The sequence below is a fragment of the Miniopterus schreibersii genome (assembly GCF_964146895.1).
Source record: "Miniopterus schreibersii genome assembly, chromosome: 7".
NCBI lineage: Eukaryota > Metazoa > Chordata > Mammalia > Chiroptera > Miniopteridae > Miniopterus > Miniopterus schreibersii.
The window spans coordinates 2,988,968-3,005,496 of record NC_138108.1 but is presented as its reverse complement, the minus strand read 5'-3'; the positions used below and the strand labels follow the sequence as shown (position 1 = coordinate 3,005,496).

Here is a 16,529-nt window from a genome sequence, read left to right as displayed (position 1 = left end):
CGCTTTTATCCAAAATAGAGCAGAGAGGGCAGCTGGTGTTTCCTGGGGGGAGGGCAGGGGATCCCTCAGGACCCTGCAGTGTCTGGGGGGTGAGAACCCGGCCTCTTTCCTCTGGCCATTCGTTCACTGGACCACATCGGTGCCACCAGAGGGGAGCAAGGAGTCCTGGGCATTGGACCCCAACGTTTGGGGCGTCCATGAGTACAGATGGTGCGGCCGGGCTCGTGTCTGAGATCCTTGCTGGTGAACGACTCCGGCGGCCGGGGGTGAGTGGGTCGTAGTGAACGTGCCGGTGGGAGGAGGCCAGCTCCTTGGCCTCTGTGGCTCAGGGGACGGCACAGGGAGCCCAGCGGGTGAGAGGGGACACTGTCCAGCTGAGCCCCGGGAGCCCGGGGAAGAGCTCCGGGGAGGCCCGGGGGCTCCTCCGTGTGTGCGGCTCTTTCTTTCCATCTGACTGCGGGGGGTTGTCTGTTTTGATCGTATAGACGCGCATTTTGACGATTTTATCTTTTCTTTTAGAGCGGGCGACCCCCAAGTCCCGTTGACTGTCCCGGTGCCCAGGCACCGGGGGCCTCTCCGCAGAGCCGGGCAGCCTCCCGGACGCGGCCGAGCCCCCGGGAAGGGCCGTGGCCTGAGCTGGGCCGGCCTCTGCCGCTCCCCTCGGCAAAGCTTCAGTCTGTTTGTTTCGCCTGGTCTGCTCGTTCGGTGTCAGGTTTTAACATGTTGTTTTGTTTATACTGAGCGAGTGGAAGCATTTCTTGGTTTCTGAATTAGCTCATAGCTCCTTAAGTTTATCTTTATCTCCCCGGGTTGATAGTTTGGCTACAGCCCTCTCGCCTGTGAGCCGAGTGTGTCTGATCCTCTCCTGTGGCTTCGCGTTTCTGTCCCTCGCCCCGAGCGCTCTCGGCCTCGCTCTGCTCCCCCTTAGGCTCCGTGGCTCTGAGCGGCTCTGTGCCGTTTACTCTGTCCTGTTGTTGTTTAATCATTAGATAGAGATTTGTACTTGATCTTAGGAACTCCAGTCGTGGAAGGCGCGCAGCAGGTGACAGACCCGGGGCACTGTCATCTGACCCTGAACAACGACACGCCTGTGTGTGTGTGTGCGTGTGCGTGTGCGTGTGTGCGCGTGTGTGTGTGTTTTCAGGAAACCGAACGAAAATGGAAAGAACTGACACTAGTCACGTTCTCCCAGGATCTCAGGAATGGGTCCGATTCTCACTTTGGCAGTTCGAGGGGACATTTTTTGAACTCATGATGGGAACGAACATTACACAGGATGAGAAAGTGGCCGGCGGATTGAAAAGCAGCCTGTGTCCTGAGTAACATGAAACTGCAGGTGTCGGCCGGAGAATTCACGCGGCCTTGGTGCCGTCTCAATAGCGTCCTCAGATGCCTGTTCCGTGAAGGTGCCCCGGCCGCACCTACGGGCGGAAAGAGCGCTGAGTGGTAACAGAACTAAAAACAGCTTCCGGCGGGTGTCCCCAGGGCACGTCCAGCTCTGCCCTACGCGTCTTCCGTTGACGATGTCGTTTCATTCCCTCGACGGCTCCGTTGTTACCAACAGGGAGTATGAGTCTAAAATTTAATCTCCTCGATCAAAATCACACAGCGAGGCCCTGGCCGGGCGGTTGGAGAGTCGTCCCGGACACCAGAAAGGTTACGGGGCTGCTTCCCCATCAGGGCACATACCTAGGTTGGGGTTCGATCCCCAGTCAGGGGCATACAGGAGGTAACCAACCGATGTTTCTCTCACATCAACGTTTCTCTCTCTCTCTCTCTCTCAAATCTTTAAACATATCCTTAGATGAAGATTAAATTTAAAAAAAGATCACACAGCTAGCAGATGGCAAAACTGGTTCTGGAGCAAAGATCTCCCAAGCCCGGTGTTCGTTCACTTGGCTCTGCCTCCCAGCTGTGTGACCCCCACTCCGTCCTCAGGCTTCGCTCGCCTGCCGGGAGCTGGACGTGCAGCCGGAGGTGGAACGAGGGCCGGACAGGCTGCCCCCCGCCTTCTGGAGTGATTTGGAACTAAATGCACCCAACTAACCCACGGAGCCCTGAAGAATGGAAGCCGCAGGGTCCTGCTGAAAACCGAAGGATTCAGTTAGATCTGGGTGGGGCCTGAAAGGAGTCATTTGGAAACTTCCTCCGACAACCTGCGTTTTCAGGACCGCGGGAAGTGCTGACTCCGACTTCCTCTCCCACGCTCACGTCCTGGCTCTGTCTTCAGACGGCCTGTGACTATCTCTGTCGTCCAGCAGTTACACTCGCAGCCTGGCCGAAAGTGCCCACGGCCTGGTACTGGTGGTGTCCGAGTACCTCCCCAAGGAAGAGTGGTTCACATTGTAGGTGGGGTGGGCGTGTGGGGACCCTCCAGGGAGCAGAAACGCAGCTAGTCAGAGCCCCCGCTGCTGGGCGAGGCAATGAAGGCGTCGGGGACCCCGCCTCACCGACCAGGCCGCCCACGACGTTCCCCCAGCACCGTTCCAGCAGCCAGCCCAGTGAGCCCCGGGTGCGAGGTCTCTCATCCACAGAAACTCCAGCTTCGACGACGTTGCTGGCGGGTGGGTTTCTTCCTAGTAAGCAGGCGGAGCATTTGGCCCAGGATGACGTGGGAAAGGAGATTTGGGATTTCAGGAAACCACCAGGCGAGAAGTGAGCTCCTCAGACCGTGCGGTCAGGGCACGAATCCAGCCGGACCGGTTCTTGGAGAAGCTGCCAACATCACCCGGATGAAGGGCACAAAGCACGTCATTTTAGAAAGTGTTTGCGAAAGGAGGTGACTTCGTGGAGTCTGTGGCAGGTGCGGGTCGGTGGTTACAGCCGACGCAGTGGCTCCGGCCTGCGCACCGGAGGCGCTCAGGTTCCAGTCCCAGTCAGGGGCACGCACCTGGGGTGCAGGTTTCTCCCCGGCCCCGCTCGGGGCACGTGGGGGACTCACATCGCTGCCTCTCTGTCTCTCTCCCCCTCCCTCCCTTCTACTCTCTCTAAAAATCAATGGAAAAAATATCCTCGAGTGAAGATTAACAAAACAACACCCCCCCCCCCCCGCATCACCCACGAACCCAGGCAGCCGGGGCAGCTCAGGAACCTTCTCTACGCAAGTGAGACTCACCCCCCCCCCGGGGCCTGGCTGGTCGGCAGCCCAGAGACGGCGAAGTGCAGGCGGCCACGTAAAGGCCTGCCCTGCGCACGGCTGGTCACGGGGGCCTTTCGCGGGTGGCGTTGCAGACGCACGGTCGTCCCAGGGAGACATGGAGCAGGCGGCTGCCCAGCTGGGCCCACCCCTCTCCCTGAGACTTGTGTTTGGGGGTCTACCCCCTTGATAGCTTGCGTTTGGTTTTCTCTCTCTCGCTCTCTCTTTTTTAAAAAATATATCTTTATTGATTTCAGAGAGAGGAAGAGAGAGAGAAACATCAATGATGAGAGAGTCATTGATCGAGCCCGCAACCCGGGAATCGAACCCCGATCGCCTGGATCTTAGGTCGACGCTCAACCCCTGAGCCACGCCCAGCCAGGCTCTTTTTTTTTTTTTTAATTGATTTCAAGGAGAGGAAGGGAGAGAGAGAAACATCAATGATGAGAGAGAGGCAGTGACGGGCCGCCTCCGGCACGCCCCCGACTGGGGATCGATCCCGCAACCCGGGCACGTGCCCTGACCGGGAATCGAACCGCGATCTCCCGGTTCACGGGTCGGTGCTCAGCCCCGAGTCACGCCGGCTGGGCCTGCATTTGGCTTTTGCAGGGAAGCGTCTCCCTCACGCTTGGTCACAGCTGCAAGGTAAGCACCTGCTGAGAAGGCGAGATCAGCAACGCGGCTGCCGAGGTGAGGAGCTGACGGCCGTGTCCCTGAACAGCACCCCCTTGGCTCCAGGTCCTGGGCGCTCGCGTGGGGTCTGCGGGGGCGGCTGTGACACCCCAGCCCTGCGGAGTGACCGGCAGAGGCAGGCATGGGAGGCGGCGACCTCAGCCCATCAGTAACTTGCTAATTGAGGGCTCCTTCCAGCGGCTTCAGCTAGGACGGGACAATCACCCTCTGAATGCTAAATGAGCTTTGTTCTGAGCAGGAAACCAGGGGTGAGTTTTAGCCTATACTTGTGATTTTTGTTTGTATTTCAATCCTCACTTGAGGATATTTTTTTTCCCATTGCCTTTTTTTTTTATTTTTTAGAGAGGGTAGAAGGGAGAGATATAGAGGGAAGGAGAGAGAGAGAAACATCGATGTGAGAGAGACACAGTGATTGGCTGCCTCCTGCACGTGACCTGACCAGGCCGGGGATCCCGCCTGCACCCGAGGCGCGTGCCCCTGACTGGGAGTGGGGCCCGGGATCCTTTGGTGCGCGGACTGACGCTCTAACCACTGGGCCACACCAGCCAGGGCTGTGCTTGTTTTTTTTATTAGCACCACGTATTTTTACGGGTATCAGAGCATTTCAAACTCTGCCCTGCCAAGCTTCCCTAGACCCACTCTTGGGAAAGGAGCCCCCAGCAGCCAAGGCCCCAGCACCCACGCCCACCCAGCCCCAGGCCTCTCTGCCCCGCTGAGCCTCTAACCTCGAGCTTTCCTATAAGGTCCCCTTTCCATGCAGGCTCCCCGGGTGAAGTGCTAAGGGCCCCGGTTGCCATAACAAAGTCCGAGTTAGCGATCAATACGGGGCCAGCCACTGTCCCCGCAGCCAAGCAGTTGCTCACTTCAGCCTGGCCTTCCGGTCCCAGGCCTTTCCTCTATCCGTCCTTATCGGGGGACCTAGGAAACTGCAGGGTCTGCGACTCACAGGAAGACTTAGCAGAGGCTGCTGCTCCCGGTGGTTTTCTTGAAGGCTAAGGGCAAGTCAGAGGCCCCGTGTCCAGGCCCCCTCGTCTGGGAGCTCTGATAACCGAGCCCGCGTCACGCACCCAGCGTGGGAAGCTGCTATCGCCTCCGCCCGGGGCTCCCAGGAACAAAGAGGCTTCTGTGGGAGGCCAGTGACGTCACTTTGACCAGGGCCTCAGGGTTGAACATTTGGGAAACCAGACGGCTTTTTCCCAGGCTGTATGTGCCCCAGCCCCCACCCTGCAAAGTTCTGAAATAAAGGACAGTGACAGCGAGCAAGGCCCCTCACCTGGCCCTCGAGTTCCCAGACGCTGAGGATAGTTGAGTGCGGGACAAGGCCCGGAGGTTCTCCGTCAATTCCCGTACGTTATAGATGACAGACCCCAAGTCCTCGTGGGGCCCAGGATGCCCTGCTGGTCCCTCTCAGGTCTCAGGGGCCTGCAGTGGCTGACCCGTGAGAGGCAAGTTTGCGACAGAGCAGAGATCCCTTCGCTCTTTGCTATCGTTGCCGTCAATCCCCACCTGAGGATATGTTTTCCATTGATTTTTAGAGAGAGTGGGAGGCAGGGAGGGAGGGAGGGGAAGAGGGAGGGAGAGAAACGTCAATGTGGGAGAGACACATCGGCTGGTTGCCTCCCGCACTCGCCCTAACGGGGGATCGAACCTGAAACCCAGGTACCTGCCCTTGACCAGAAATCAAACCCGAGAGCCTTTGGCGAGCAGGCTGGCGTTCTAACCACTGAGCCACACAGGCCAGGACAGGATAACTTCACTCTTAAAACCCAGCGCTGGCAAGTCTTTCTTGCTCCAGGGGACAGACCAGCCGACCTTGGACCCATCTCCCACCTGTAGCCCCGCCCAGGGAGCCAGGTGAGGGCAGGACTGCACCCGGCTGGGAGGGTAGAGGCCGCCCAGGTGAGGCTTGACCCCAGGCTGTCAATCCTGCAGGCGCTGAGCTCCTCGGGCAGACAACGGTGGGGGCTGGGAGACCTTCAGTGTCTGGATTTGGAACAGAGACACCCCGCTGCTGTGCCCACCGCTGGGAGGGGCCCGTCGGAGTGTGCGAGTGCCACCTCTGACGCGGGATGGCAATCCTGCCACGGGGCAGAAGGCACCCAGCAAGCTCCTTAAGACCATGTTTGTAACGAAGCAAAACCGAGCACCCAATGTAGCCCGGAGCCAAGGAGGAGCTTGGATCTCGTTATTGGGGCCAACAGTCCCCAGGGTACGACCTGCAGGGTCCATGAAGATTCCTGGTTCCAACTAACAGAAATTCAGTTCATACCTGTTAGAGCAGGAAGGGAACCCATGAGGAGAAAATCGAGTTGTCCCTTGTGATAAAATCACCGTTGGGTGGCCCGGGGTGGGCTTCAGGGGCAGCTGCCACCGGGCAACGACTCCGCTCCCCATCTGCTGCCTCCACGGGCTCGGGCATCACCTCCCGTTGCCCTCAGCGCCGACACGCTCTGTCCTCCTGGCGGGGACCCTGGCTGCCATCAGGGACGCGGGTTCGCATCGCGGGGCTTCCACCACTGTTTCACACCGCTCCTGAGGACCCCCCGCCACTGGCCAGGCGTGGGTCAGGCCCATCCCTGGACGGCGCAGTGGGCCGAGCTGGAGGCCTCCCTCGGGAGGGACGGCCACCGCAGGAGCAGGGCGTGGTCCGGGGGACCAAGCAGGGGGCGTCCCGGCCCTGGGCTCCTCGTTTGTGCCAACGCGGGATTGGCAGAGTGCAGCCCCTGTGCCAAATCCAGCTGGCCACCCGTTTTTGTAAATAAAGGTCAATCGGAACAATGCCGCTCATCCCTGCTCTCCTGGCAGAGCGGGAGGGACGTTCTGGTCCTTGTGCTAAAGGCTAAGACATCCTGGGAGGGTGCCCGGTGGCATTGCCCCAGGGCTAGAGCAGGCTCGCAGGTCAGGGCGCTGAAGGTCGGGCAGAAGGTATGGATTTCCACTCTGGGGGCTTTCGTTTTCGTGACTGGGCTGGATTCCCAGGCCCCTCTCCCGGGCTCTTCTAATGTCCCTCTGCCTTCCTCCCCTCGTGAGGCTGAGGTTACAGGTCCACGTGGGTATCCCTGACCTTTGGGTGGCCTGGGATGGGCGCCCAGGGCCAAAGGTGTCTCGGCCTCAGGATGATGTGGTGTCTCTGGCCTGATTCTTTGGGCCAAGGTTGGTTCTCGGGTGGTCCAAGCTTCTCAGCTCCGGCAACCGTGCCGGAGCGCCGGCGAGTGAGGCTCTGAGCCCCCGAGCTCGTCCTCCAAGCACACGCCTGCCCCCGAGACCTCCCGGAGGGGGGGGGCAGAGCTGAGGCAGAACTGGGTGCTTCTGGGTCCACCGGCCCAATATTATTTTATAATCTCACCTCCTTCCCCGCAAACACCAACTCTGATCCTGCACCCCAAGGAGAACGCTCCGCTCTCAGCCGCTGGTCCCTGCCGGCCGGCCAGTTCTCTGCAGGCCCGGGGACGAGGCACCGTCCTGGGGGGGCCTGTTCTGAGGCGAGAGGATGTTCTCTTCTGGCAACTCAAAGGCTCGTCACGGCCCCGCCGGAGTGGCTCAGTCGGTTGAGCACCCAAAGGTCGCCGGTTCGATGCCCGGGTTGCGGGTTCGATCCCCAGTCATACAGAAGGCAACTGATCAAGGTTTCCCCCTCTCTCCCCCTTCCTCTCTCTAAGCAAGTCCTCGGGTGAAAATATTAAAAAAAGATTTCATCATAAAAAGGGCAGCAGAATTGAAGCTTTCGCTGGGCCCCGGCCGGCATGCAGGTCAAGCTCATTTCCTGAGACCGTGAGGCCCTTTGGGAGAAGCTGAGAAGCACTTCCCGTGCCACTGAGCTCATCTAACCCAGGTCGCTAGGCTGTTTCTGTTCACTCGTCATCACTGTTAGTGATACTCAAGGACAAGAACAACCCACGGCGAAACAGAGACACGGTGAGGCAGCAAATCCCACAGAGCAGCAGCATCCGGCCGACCGGGAGCGACGTCAGGGGCCGTCGGCCGGTGGCCCCGAGAGAGCCGACGACCTCCCACGGTACCTCCGGCTGCGGGGACAGCGCGGGGCCGGCCCAGGCCGCGGCGAGCCCCCGGAGAGAGCGAGATGTGCTGCGAACACCCAGCGCGGACAGGTGAGGCCCCCCGTATCCGGGCACCTCGAGGGGAGGGGCTGCCCGGCTTTCCAAGACCTCCCTGCACTGCGTGGGCCTTCTGTTCACCACGGGGTCGGGGTGCAGGGGTCCCCTCTCTCCTTCATCCTTCCTCCGTAATGAAGAGCGCCGGGCTGACGTTCCTCGGTTGGCGGGAGCGGGTGAAGAGTGTGCCTGCGTGAGAAGTAGCTTCGGGACAGTGAACCAGAGGCTGCCTCCCCCCAATTCCCCGGCGGGGTCACCCGAGCCTCCTCCATCCGTCCCCAAGGCACGGCTAGGCGACGTCGGCTACTTTCCAGGTGGGGCTCTGATGGGTGTCCCCGTGGGGGAGCACGAGGGAAATCACTGGGAACGCTGCCCTCCAGGCCCCAAATAAAATAAGGCCCGACAAAGGGACGGAGCTGTGGGACTGAAGACGGGCCACAGGAGCCTGTGAGCAAGGCGACTTCTTGCCGTTGTCGCCACTTCAGGAGGCCTTGGATTGGCTCCTCCCTGGGGGCGAAGCCCGGGCACCCTCTGGGGAGCGGCTGCCGGCGCCCCACCTGTGAGCTCCCCGCTTTCCCGGCTGCTGGCGTTTTCCCGGGCACGAGGCTGTTCAGGCGCAGCGCGGGCAGGTTCCCGCCCGCCGCCCCGACGGGCGTCCTGTTCCCGCGGGCAGAAGCTTGCCGCCCGCTCGCTTGCCACACAAACGCCACCCACTCGTTCCCACGTCTGCCTGCAGGTGGGAACGGCTGGGGGCTCGATACAGACACAGATTCCCAGGCTGCGTGCCCTGGGGCCCGGGGCCTGAGCGTTGACTGGCACATCTGGGGACGTGGAGAGCGGGTCCAGGGGCGGCACCGTGACGCTGGGGTCCCGGGCGAGTCAAGGAGCCCAGCGGGCCTCTAACTCCGCCTCTCCTCCTGCGGAGAAAGAGCGCTGACCCTGCGAGATAAAACCTGGCCCGGCCCTAGCAGGCTTGGCCCAGTGGTTAGAGGGTCGGTCCCAGGACTGGAGGGCCTCGGGTTCGGTTCTGGTCGAGGGCATGTACCTGGGTTGCGGGCCCGATCCTTGGCCCGGTCAGTCAGGGCGGGAGGCAAGGAATCCATGTTCATGTTTCTCTCTCTCTCTCCCTCCCTTCCACTCTCTCTGAAAAGCAGGGGAAAAAATATCCTCAGGTGGGGATTAAAGAAACAAAGAAACAAAAACCTGATCGGGCACTGACACTGTTAATGCTCAGCGTCTCTGCAGGAATTAGAAATATGTTTCTGTAAAGCCTTAGAAGGAAACATCCTTACAGGGGAAAGGGTTACTAGGAGTCATCTGTACAGAAAGCAGCCCTTGTCCGGGAGGATGGCTTTGAAAAGCAAATGTTAGTGAAAGATGCTCTGTGGGGGGGAGGCCCGCGAATCCGGCCCAGAGCACAAGGGCCCATCTTTGTCCGGCCATCTGCAGCCTGGGCCTGAATGGCCCTTGGAGAAGCAGGAGCTTCGAAGGCGAATGGTTTCTGGCCTCCGTGTCAAAGAGAAACAGAGCGGTTCTCGCACAAAGGGACTGGGGTCTGAAAGCGACTCTGCACTAGACAGGGGTCTCCGGACGCGTCCCTCTCCCACGCGGGCCCTAATCGGGCCGCACACCCGTGCACCAGAGAGAGCCCCACGTCCAGTCGTGGTCTTTCTTTCTAGAGCGGGGAGGAAACGTGGGTAACTTACGGCTGCCCCGGCAGCTCCACGTGGGAAATAATCAGGGTGCTCCTGGAGTTGCCCGTAATGACGAGTGACCCCGACACACGCACGGCCTCGAGGTCACGCCGGCAGCCGTGCAAGCTCAGGCAGGTGCCTCCCCCTGTCCCAGCTTCTGCTTCCGGAAAGTCCAGGTCACTGGGCCTGTGTCATAGGTTGAGCTGGGGATTAAATAAGAGAGTGAACATAAGGCACCTGACGCAGAGACTGCTCCAGAAAGGGGGACGGCTCCCTGTCCCCCTCTTTGAGCCTGGGGTGGAGCCCCCCACCCCAAGGTCACAGCAAAGGCTGGTTTTGACCTTCAGTCGACTGAATCGGTGAGGGGCAGCTACTCCGCGCATCTGGACACCCTTGACCAGGAAGCTGAGAGGCGAGAGTGTTTGACTTGGCTCCTGCAAAAAACAATATTTGCTCGAGGTTGGTTCCTGCCTTATGAATTTTTAAGCTCACATAAATCAAACCGTGAAAATGGACAAAGGCTGAGTTTCCTGCACCAGGACCAAAATAGAAGCCGCCCGCGTCTCTTAAACCGTTGAGATGATGTTCCCATAACCTAGCGATGCTGAGATGAAGAGCCGGCCGTTCCTCTGCGGGTCCCGGAGCATAACTGACAATACATGGGAGCCGTCTGTCTCCTCAGCTGACACGGTGCCTGTGTGTCTCCCACTTGCAAAGGGCAGGCTGTGCAAAGGCCGCGGAGCCCCGGGCCGGTTTTTGCTTCCTGGCTCTCGTTGCTTTTCCCCCGTAGCTGTCATCACCAGGCCTCCACCGGTAAATGATTAACAGAGAGCCAGGGAGAATCCGTCCAGCGTTTAGAGTGAGTGCCTTTCCTGAAGGTTTCCTACCGGAAATGCACCCCCGTTGAGAGATCCACGAGGCAGAATCCCCAACCGCAGAGCACAGCGCTTTCATTAAATACCACGTTCATCACCCCGACCAGCGCACCTGCAGCAACGCTTATGAGCTGCAGACTTCAAAGGACATGGAAACAGCCGAGAGACGAGAGACGTTCCCCCTTTCGGGCCAGTGGGAGGGGAAGATTAGGAAGCGCCTGTTTACTGCGAGGCAGGAGGAGCTCGAACGCGTCGCAAGCGGATGCGAGGGGCCTCGAGACGCAGGGAGACGCCGCCACGGAGGGTGGAACCGGAGCCGACCTTCAAAAAATGATAAAGGTGTTAATAGGAGAGAAGGTGCTGCAGAGGCCGGGACAGTGGCCGGGCGAGCGACACTGGCAAGGAGGTGGGGGCGGGGGAGGCGGGGAGGTAGGAAAGCAGCTTGGATTCCAGACGCGGGTCAGAGCCCTTTGGGAACCGGCCTGGTCTTTCTGACCAACAGGCGACCCCTCCCAGGAAAGCCCTGGGCCTGGCCGGGGACAGGGAGGGAGAGTGGGAGAGAGAAAGAAGGGGTCGGGTCTCACACCGGGGCTGACGCTGACCCTAAGGAGCCTAGTTTGCCTTTCTGCACAAAGGCCCTGCGGTCAGAGTGGACCTGCACCGTAGATTCACAATAAACAATGTCAGTCAGTGCGTAAAATCGCCTGGAAATCCGCAGTAGGGTCTTCCTGGCAAGTTAGGTGACCTGGTCCCCAAAATAAACTCAGTGTAAAGGGAGGTGAGTGGCAGAATGCAAGCTATTTTTAGCTTACCTATTACTGTGCAAGGCTTCTTCCTTCTACCCAAGATTCTCCAGCTCAGGCTTGTTTTGATTTTCCAAGCGACCGAGGACGACAGACGGTCGTCATCTAGCTGAAGAATCTCATCCGCTACTTGGTGGGGCCTCAGCCCTCCCTGTCCGCCGGGAGCTGGGGGACAGTTTTCAAAAGGCTGCCGGTGCCCAGGCTTCACCCCAGGGGTTTTGGGGTCCGCTCAGGGGCCCGGGGCCACCGTGCTTTTAAGAAGCTCCCAGATGCTTCGGATGCTCAGGGGTGAGGACTGTGGCTCCTAAGTGTTTAAACCGATGCTGATGCCACTTTGCTCAGATCCTCGCGGTCGCTGAGAGCCGGCTCTGAAACCCACGCGGGGCCCTCATTGCAGCTGCAAGGGCAGGACAAGTGTTTTCGGCTCATCAGCGTTTTAACTCAATTACTTTGGAGATGATTCTGTTTACAAACCACATGTAACAGCCTCTGAAGTGGAAGCCGTGTAGCGGAGGGGCCGGGGTTTGGCTCAATCGCGGAGAGCACAGAAGCGAGGAGGAGACCCGACGGGGCGCACGTGTCCCCGCCGACCGCGATTACATGTAGGTGTGTCCGTGTCATTGTGAGCCGCTCAGGTTGTTTTGCTTGTTCAGGTCCAATGAGATAAAAGCTGTGGATTATTTGGAACGTGGGCGATGCGCTTCGCCTCCTAAGACAGTAAGTCCGCTATTTTGATATAAGCCGCGGGCACAGGCCTCATAAATATAATCCCGTGACATTTATTTATAGTCAAGGAAAACTGAGCTTCCTTAGGAGAGAACAGGCCACGAAGAATTCCGTTTCCATGGAGGGGAAAAAGTAGTTTTCTGCTTGAATCTCAAACTGCTTGGGCCACGATGAGATTTCAGCGGGAGAACTCGGGGCGGCGTGTTCGGGTGAGATGGGAGCAGGAAAATGCGGAGCCCACGGGAACCAAGCAACAGCGCGGCAATCATCAAATATCCCCAAACCCTGGGTCCCCAGGAACAACAAGGCAGCAAGGGGGGGAGGTGACTCCTGGTGCTGACCAGACCTCCCCCACGTCTCCCCAAGGTCTCAGCACACAGGGCACCTGGGACCCAGAGGCGGCCCTGTGCCCGCAGGTCATCCACGTGGTCACATTCATTTCGCCCTAGAAAAAGGGCAGGTGATACCGTTCCTTGGAAACGAGCGTCATTTCCACCGTCGTTACCCTCCTTGCCCTCCCTCTTAGGGCCTGAATAAGCGCTAATTATTGCAAGTGGTAATCACAGCGTACATTCGTCTGCGCCTTATTGCCTGTCCTCACTGGAGTGCAAACCCCACTGGGAGGAGCTGGCCTGTCCCAAGCGTGTGCAGGTCCCAAAACCTAACCCAGCGCCTGGCACGCGGAGCGTGAGTCCGCTGAGCGAGTCCGCCCTCACACAAACAGCTGTGTCTGCGTGGGATCCATGTGCATCTGATGGGCGGATGGGGGGATGCACCCGCGATCGGCCCCCTTTCCCTCTCTGCCTGGGCACTGTTTATTTATAAGGAGAAACCGTTTAGGATTTGCTCAGATCTGCATTTGGTTGGCCCTGACTTAAGATAAATAAAATCTTAAGAAAAAAAGTGGCCCGAGTGAGAACTAGTTTTTTTCTTCCGGGCTTTTTTTTTCCCCCTAACAAAGCATCTCAAGAAATTCAGTCTTGTGGGGGAACGAGTTTGCATTGTGTTCATCACAAGCGGGCTTCCCTGGCTTGCACTGCAGACCTCTTTCCAAGGGTGTGGACACGCCGTCCAGTGTGGCGTGGTCCTCGGGACGTGCCGGGAAGAGACGGGGCCATTAGGGGGGAGGGGGTGTGGTTGCTGCTTAAATAAAACAGGCAGGAATGGGCCCCTACAGGCGGGAACCTCCACAGTCACTGGATCCCGCCCTCTCCAGCATCGACGTAACCTCAAGCTGAAGGTTTGAACACATGCATGTAGTCACCACTGGCAGCGGCCACAGGGCCCCGCCGTGGGCAGACACAGGCCCCCTGGGCGCGTGTGGGCAGGAGGGCATCGCCAGAGGCACAGGGATCCCGAGTTCAAGAGCTGGGCATGGGTCTGACGCTTGGAGCAGATCCTTCCCCAGTCGAGCTTCTGATGAGACGGCAACCCAGCCAACACGTCGGCTCCCACTCTGTGGGACCCTGTGCAGAGAACCCCGCTGAGCCACACCCGGACTCCTGACCCCCAGGAACTGTGAGGTCATAAACACGCATTGTTTCAAACCACTAAATTTGTGGTAATTTGTTATGCAAATTATAAAACTGATACGCCTACGGTATAAAGTAATAATAATATATAGGCATATGTGCTTCCATTTTCATAAAGAAACATTGGAAATGCCCTGGCTGCTATGGCTCGGTCGGTTGCCCTGACCGGGGATTGAACCCCGATCTCCTGGGTCATAGGTCGATGCTCAACCGCCGAGCCATGCCGGCCGGGCTAAAAACCAATTTTAATAAAAGGAAACACCGGAAAGATAAACAGGAAATTTATATAAATATCCACGAGGTGAGGGAGAAATGGGTGTGTCCAGAGGGAGGGAGCAAGACTTCTTAAGCCATCGCTTTTCGAATTGTTTGAATACTGAAGTATAGGACCTATTCAAAAAGTTAAATTTAATTTCTTTTCTGCTTTTCCATTTAGTAATAAAAGGCTATTCTTCAGATTTGTACCTTTCACATTTCACAATTTATGTTCATAGTACCTTTTACCTCGATTCTTTCTGCACCAAAATCACTAACGTAACCTGTTCTGCTGATCTTCAGAATGTCTCCTTTTAACCTCAAATTGCCATCATCCAAGGAATCCTGGACTCTCCTCATTGGTGTTTGCCCAGCACCCAACACAGAGACCGGCATGGGGGCACCCCAGTAAGTGCCTGCTGATGAATGAATGAAGGGCGATGCCCCTCATTTGGGCGTTTCTGTCCATCACAAACCCACCTGGACGCTGGCTTCCAACCCCCCCCCCCCCCCCGCAGGCCGATTCCACTCTCCGCCTGAAGCTCCCTGCAGGACGAGCTGCCTCCTTCCCGCCTCCGGGCGCCCCCCTGCCGGCAGGGGGTGTTGACGAAACACGATTCCTAACGCATTTTAAACATCTTTCGGGAAAACGTTATGCGGAGAAGACACAGGGATGGCGACCGCAAAACACAGGCATCTGTTCCTCCCTGGCTCGTCTGCCGAAAACAACTCTCCGAGTTTCTGGCAGGCTCGCTCTCGGCCGAGCCACACCAGCGTGGCCGACGTGGCCTCCGTGGCCTCCGTGGCCGCCGTGGCACGCAGGGACGGAGCTGGCCGAGGGTGGCCAGCCTCCCGGCCCCTTCGCCCTCCCCGGCCAGCTGGTCAAGGCTCCTCTTAGGAGGCGCGGACGCCCTGCTCTCCCGTCGCCCGGGCCCCTCGCTGGCTGGGGCTGACATCCCTGCGAGCGAACCTCTGTCCTGTTCTAAGGACGGGGGCCCGATGCACACCCTTTCCTACAGCCGGGAACCTCTCTTTTTCTCTTTCATTCTCTTGCATGGACTGGCGTCCAGCCCCCCTCTTTAGCCCACGATGGCTCCCGGAGCCAAGAGGAAGGAGGTGGGAGCTGCAGGAAGAGGCAGGGAGGGCTCGGGGCGGGTTGGCCGGAGCCCCTGAAGCCCCGAAAGGGATCCTTGAGTGTAGGTGCGAGCTGGGGGTCGGGCTAGGAAGAGGGGGACGGGACTGTGGTTAAGCCTCGCAGTAAGTACCTTTTCAACTATGCACAACTGAAGTGCCCGCACTGCTTGCTTCGATAAGAATTTAAATCCATAGTAACAATAAAACTCACCGTGCTTTTCCAAACATCAAAAATAACTTCAGTTTTATAAAAACAAAGAACAAAGTATGGAGTTAAAATCAGCAAGAAGCACAGGGAAATTCACGTATAACAGGGTTTTCTGCTCTGTTCTGACTGACTTTCTCCTTGGGGAATAGGTTTTGTTGGCGTCGATGGGTTTTGCTTTTTGGGTAACTGCTTAGACGCCGTAAGCCAGACTCGGGGTCGCACCCAATCAGACGTGCCTGGTGCTGGGGGCTGAGCCCGCTGCCGGGGGCCCGGCCTCCGGGGCCTTCTCAAGGCACACTGGCTGCCTGGAGTTGAAGTGACCCGACCCGCCTTGGGTCCGAGCTGCCTCCGATTTTCTCAGGGGCTCCTTTAGGAACCGTCTCCATGAAAAACATTTCTCGATTTTCTGTAAAACTTTACGAAGACTTCGGCTGCTACCTCCCTAATGTCCCTTTAGGAAGGATCCACAAGACAAATTTTCCTCTAAATTTAAAATCCCCAAAGAGGCCGTCTTCTGACGAAGTGGCATCTGGCGACGAAAACCTGTGGCCGCGCCCTCGCCTTAGCTCCGAGAGCGAAAGCGCGGGTCTCCCCCAGGCGGGTTGACAATCCGCGCACCTTCGAACTGGTGGGGACTCTACGTTTTTGTTAATGTTTATTTAGGAGACGGAGAGGGGCTGATTTCCTTCCTTTCCTAGGTGTCGATTTTGACTAGGTAATAAAATAGTCGCCGTCGTAGTGTGAGATTTTACCGTACCTCCCCCGTAATTAACTGGCCAACCACTAAAATTGGCTGCCCCCAGGACTGTGGCCGGAGGAATTTAAATGTCAGAAACATCTCACCGTGCTAAAAAACACAGATGTGCTCCCCATTTAACCCCACATGCGGGCGTCAACGTGGCTCTGGGCTGCTAATCCCTTCAAACAGAGGCCGAAGCACGTGCGGGGGGCTGCTGGGGGATGGGGAGCTGCGTCTTGGACCAGCACCCCCCGGTTCTGGTGCTCAGGGGAGCCACTGGGCAGGCTCCCCCAGGACAAGGCGCCAGGGAGCAAGCCTGGCCGCCCGCGGTGGAGTGGGGCCGAGACGCACCTCCCCTCGCATCTCCCACCTGCCCGCCAGCTTTTCTCCGCGGAGGCACGTTTTGTGCCCCTGACGGTAACCGCAGCGGCTCCGGGAGGCCCCTTCCGTCCTCACATAACCAAGGGCTCGGTCCCGCGGCCGGCACAGGCTTCCAGGAGACGCGGGGTTGGCGGGTTCCAGGACTCACACCTTGAGACGGGCCGTGCGTTGGCTCGCCGTGCTCGTAACAAAGCACCGCAAGCCGGCGGTCTAAGGACACACACGACTGCTTCACAGCTGC

At 58.5% G+C, this 16,529-nt stretch overlaps 1 long non-coding RNA gene across 1 annotated transcript; it reads right to left on the bottom strand.

The window, feature by feature from the left end:
- Positions 1 to 8,567: 8,567 nt before the first annotated feature.
- LOC308559991 lies at positions 8,568 to 13,866 on the bottom strand. The gene is made up of 3 exons (XR_013999237.1): positions 9,977 to 13,866; positions 9,648 to 9,838; positions 8,568 to 9,084 (listed from the first exon to the last, which is right to left on the bottom strand). It is a non-coding gene; the product is annotated as an uncharacterized lncRNA (long non-coding RNA).
- Between the last annotated feature and the right edge of the window lie 2,663 nt (positions 13,867 to 16,529).